The 5,000-nt window shown below is 55.2% G+C and overlaps 2 non-coding genes and 1 pseudogene across 2 annotated transcripts; all 3 read right to left on the bottom strand.

Annotated features, from left to right (window-relative positions):
- Positions 1 to 231, bottom strand: part of LOC126151455 (large subunit ribosomal RNA) — a pseudogene marked incomplete at its 3' end in the record, with an annotated part of 3,521 nt that extends 3,290 nt beyond the window's left edge.
- Positions 232 to 419: 188 nt separating this feature from the next.
- Positions 420 to 574, bottom strand: LOC126151458 (5.8S ribosomal RNA). Its single transcript, XR_007531967.1, has one exon. It is a non-coding gene; the product is annotated as a 5.8S ribosomal RNA (ribosomal RNA).
- Positions 575 to 929: 355 nt separating this feature from the next.
- LOC126151451 (small subunit ribosomal RNA) lies at positions 930 to 2,839 on the bottom strand. The gene has a single exon (XR_007531961.1). It is a non-coding gene; the product is annotated as a small subunit ribosomal RNA (ribosomal RNA).
- Positions 2,840 to 5,000: the final 2,161 nt, after the last annotated feature.

Below are 5,000 nucleotides of genomic sequence, written 5' to 3'. Positions count from 1 at the left end.
CACCCTCTACGGGCCGTGGCCTCATTCAAGTTGGACTTGGGCTCGGCGCGAGGCGTCGGGGTAGTGGACCCTCCCAAACACCACATGCCACGACAGGCGGCAGCCTGCGGGGTTCGGTGCTGGACTCTTCCCTGTTCGCTCGCCGCTACTGGGGGAATCCTTGTTAGTTTCTTTTCCTCCGCTTAGTAATATGCTTAAATTCAGCGGGTAGTCTCGCCTGCTCTGAGGTCGTTGTACGAGGTGTCGCACGCCACACCGCCAGCCGGCTGTGCACGCTACCGAGAAAGTACCGGTATGCGAACCGCCAGGCGACGGGCGCGCATCGCACGTTTAAGGAGACGCGGCCGGCCCCACAGGCGGCCACGACACTCCCAGGTCTCCGAAGCGGGACAAACGCCGCGCGCTTCAGTATACGTAGCCGACCCTCAGCCAGACGTGGCCCGGGAACGGAATCCATGGACCGCAATGTGCGTTCGAAACGTCGATGTTCATGTGTCCTGCAGTTCACATGTCGACGCGCAATTTGCTGCGTTCTTCATCGACCCACGAGCCGAGTGATCCACCGTCCTGGGGTGATCTTTTTCATTTAGTTTCCACTGTCTCTTTCAAGACAGTTGCATAGGCGGGACTGAGGCGTTTGACGGCCCCTGTTCCAGCGTTCCTGTGTCCAACGGCCCTCACGGCCGATGGGCGTCGTACGGCTCCACACCGGAGCGGACAGGCACTCGGGCGAAAGTCATTCAAAACCGGCGCCAGGCGCCAGGTGCCGCAGGCCAGCCGCTCCAGAGCTTCAGCGCTCGTACCACACAACATTTTTCCGTTAGTTTTGAGAGGCACGCGTGGTTCCGCACGCGGCGCACGGCTGCTGCCGTACAGGTAGCGTGTTGCGCGACACGACACGCACATCGAAAGACATGCAGTCTAGTCGGTAATGATCCTTCCGCAGGTTCACCTACGGAAACCTTGTTACGACTTTTACTTCCTCTAAATGATCAAGTTTGGTCATCTTTCGGTAGCATCGGCAACGACAGAGTCGATGCCGCGTACCAGTCCGAAGACCTCACTAAATCATTCAATCGGTAGTAGCGACGGGCGGTGTGTACAAAGGGCAGGGACGTAATCAACGCGAGCTTATGACTCGCGCTTACTGGGAATTCCTCGTTCATGGGGAACAATTGCAAGCCCCAATCCCTAGCACGAAGGAGGTTCAGCGGGTTACCCCGACCTTTCGGCCTAGGAAGACACGCTGATTCCTTCAGTGTAGCGCGCGTGCGGCCCAGAACATCTAAGGGCATCACAGACCTGTTATTGCTCAATCTCGTGCGGCTAGAAGCCGCCTGTCCCTCTAAGAAGAAAAGTAATCGCTGACAGCACGAAGGATGTCACGCGACTAGTTAGCAGGCTAGAGTCTCGTTCGTTATCGGAATTAACCAGACAAATCGCTCCACCAACTAAGAACGGCCATGCACCACCACCCACCGAATCAAGAAAGAGCTATCAATCTGTCAATCCTTCCGGTGTCCGGGCCTGGTGAGGTTTCCCGTGTTGAGTCAAATTAAGCCGCAGGCTCCACTCCTGGTGGTGCCCTTCCGTCAATTCCTTTAAGTTTCAGCTTTGCAACCATACTTCCCCCGGAACCCAAAAGCTTTGGTTTCCCGGAGGCTGCCCGCCGAGTCATCGGAGGAACTGCGGCGGATCGCTGGCTGGCATCGTTTATGGTTAGAACTAGGGCGGTATCTGATCGCCTTCGAACCTCTAACTTTCGTTCTTGATTAATGAAAACATACTTGGCAAATGCTTTCGCTTCTGTTCGTCTTGCGACGATCCAAGAATTTCACCTCTAACGTCGCAATACGAATGCCCCCGCCTGTCCCTATTAATCATTACCTCGGGTTCCGAAAACCAACAAAATAGAACCGAGGTCCTATTCCATTATTCCATGCACACAGTATTCAGGCGGGCTTGCCTGCTTTAAGCACTCTAATTTGTTCAAAGTAAACGTGCCGGCCCACCCAGACACTCAATAAAGAGCACCTTGGTAGGATTTCAACGGGGTCCGCCTCGGGACGCACGAACACGCACGAGGCGGTCGCACGCCTTCGGCTCGCCCCACCGGCAGGACGTCCCACGATACATGCCAGTTAAACACCGACACGGGCGGTGAACCAACAGCGTGGGACACAAATCCAACTACGAGCTTTTTAACCGCAACAACTTTAATATACGCTATTGGAGCTGGAATTACCGCGGCTGCTGGCACCAGACTTGCCCTCCAATAGATACTCGTTAAAGGATTTAAAGTGTACTCATTCCGATTACGGGGCCTCGGATGAGTCCCGTATCGTTATTTTTCGTCACTACCTCCCCGTGCCGGGAGTGGGTAATTTGCGCGCCTGCTGCCTTCCTTGGATGTGGTAGCCGTTTCTCAGGCTCCCTCTCCGGAATCGAACCCTGATTCCCCGTTACCCGTTACAACCATGGTAGGCGCAGAACCTACCATCGACAGTTGATAAGGCAGACATTTGAAAGATGCGTCGCCGGTACGAGGACCGTGCGATCAGCCCAAAGTTATTCAGAGTCACCAAGGCAAACGGACCGGACGAGCCGACCGATTGGTTTTGATCTAATAAAAGCGTCCCTTCCATCTCTGGTCGGGACTCTGTTTGCATGTATTAGCTCTAGAATTACCACAGTTATCCAAGTAACGTGGGTACGATCTAAGGAACCATAACTGATTTAATGAGCCATTCGCGGTTTCACCTTAATGCGGCTTGTACTGAGACATGCATGGCTTAATCTTTGAGACAAGCATATGACTACTGGCAGGATCAACCAGGGAGCTGCGTCAACTAGAGCTGAGCAGCCGGCCGCCCGGGAGTGTGTCCCAGGGGCCCCGCGCGAACACGCAAGCGTCCGCTCAATTATTCTGCAACAGGAGGAGGCTGAGCTCCCCTGCACAATACACCTCGAAACCCTCTCAGGTCCCGGCGGCGCGCAGCGCCGTCCTAAGTACTTGGTCGGGTTCGAGAGAGGCGCAATCGCCCGGAGTTAGGCGAGTAGACGCTTTAGGTGCGACCACCCGTGCTCCCAACTGAGCTTGCCGCTGCCGACAGAGGCCCGGGAGCGTGCTGTCGTGGCATTGCCGGCGGGAGACAACACGCGCCACCTACGGTGACCGGCAGCTCCAACGCCAGCGCCACAGAAGGGCAAAGGCCCCACGTGGGTGCCGAAGCGAACTCTCCCAGCACAGCGCACGTGCCAACACGTCTGCACAACTGCGATACAAACCACCAGCGAGAACCGCTGGGGCGACCGAGCAGCAGACGGCGTCCGCGGCGCCGAGTGCCGGGCGGCGGCGCATCCTCAACGCACACAGTCCTCAATCGGACCAGCACACTGCAGATGTCCACCGCGCTTCGCACCGGGCCGGCGAGGACCCACTTTGGCTGCACGGCGCCGCGCGCAGGGTGCCCCGGCGCGCAGCTGCGCCGCCTGCCGCGTCCGTCGGCCGGCGCGCCTGCCACTGGGCGCCCCCCCACCAGCCGGCTGTAGCGCGTGCGCCCACGCACCGCGCGGCCAGCACGCCGGGCGGCCCCCCCTCACCGGCCGGGGACAGTCCCACCCACCCACAGCCGCGTATCGCTTCACACCCAGATTCACATTCACGTTCGTTGGTATGGTGGGGACCGCTTCGTAGCTGTACCGATCGTTGCCCTCACAGATGTACCTCCAGCAAGGACAACCGCACCACAACGGGTTACCAGTTGTTCATTTGCGTAACGTCACCAGTAAACGTACACGTCCATCCCCGTTTGCAAAGTCAACTATTATTGCATGCCTGCCTGTCAGGTGTCAAGACACACTACATCCGCTCACATCCACGCAACAAAATGTGCCCGACTAGAGGGCACGTGGAAGGTGCCCCCGTACGTATGCGATGTCCATTGCGCGACCAACTGTCAACCGGCCTCTGTAGCATGTCGCAGATGTGGAACGCGGGGCACCGTGCTATCACATTGTGTGAGAAGAGACTACTACGTCTGCATACACGCGCCACTACATGAACAGACGGCTCATGCTGATCGCCATCCACTGCGTCCATTACTCCCACACGTCTCTATGGCGTACCACACTGCAATGCAGCTGTTATGGGGAGATGACACGTAGCTGTGTACACAACATTCTGAGCGGGTTGCGGTTGGACAATACATTAATGTAACGTGTCATATGCCAATTACAGAGCAGGGTAAGGCACAACTTGGGTTAGGTTAAGGCACAACTTGGGTTAGGTTAAGGCACAACTTGGGTTAGGTTAAGGCACAACTTGGGTTAGGTTAAGGCACAACTTGGGTTAGGTTAAGGCACAACTTGGGTTAGGTTAAGGCACAACTTGGGTTAGGTTAAGGCACAACTTGGGTTAGGTTAAGGCACAACTTGGGTTAGGTTAAGGCACAACTTGGGTTAGGTTAAGGCACAACTTGGGTTAGGTTAAGGCACAACTTGGGTTAGGTTAAGGCACAACTTGGGTTAGGTTAAGGCACAACTTGGGTTAGGTTAAGGCACAACTTGGGTTAGGTTAAGGCACAACGTGGGTTAGGTTAAGGCACAACGTGGGTTAGGTTAAGGCACAACGTGGGGTTAGGTTAAGGCACAATGTGGGTTAGGTTAAGGCACAATGTGGGTTAGGTTAAGGCACAATGTGGGGGTAGATTGCGGTACAAATTGCATTACATTGCGGTGCAAATTGCATTACATTGCGGTGCAAATTGCATTACATTGCGGTGCAAATTGAGTTACATTGCGGTGCAAATTGAGTTACATTGCGGTGCAAATTGAGTTACATTGCGGTGCAAATTGAGTTACATTGCGGTGCAAATTGAGTTACATTGCGGTGCAAATTGAGTTACATTGCGGTGCAAATTGAGTTACATTGCGGTGCAAATTGAGTTACATTGCGGTGCAAATTGAGTTACATTGCGGTGCAAATTGAGTTACATTGC

This window comes from Schistocerca cancellata, unplaced genomic scaffold (genome assembly GCF_023864275.1).
Source record: "Schistocerca cancellata isolate TAMUIC-IGC-003103 unplaced genomic scaffold, iqSchCanc2.1 HiC_scaffold_1063, whole genome shotgun sequence".
Lineage (NCBI taxonomy): Eukaryota > Metazoa > Arthropoda > Insecta > Orthoptera > Acrididae > Schistocerca > Schistocerca cancellata.
Note: the sequence above shows the minus strand (reverse complement) of the source record. Positions and strands in the feature narration are given on the sequence as shown.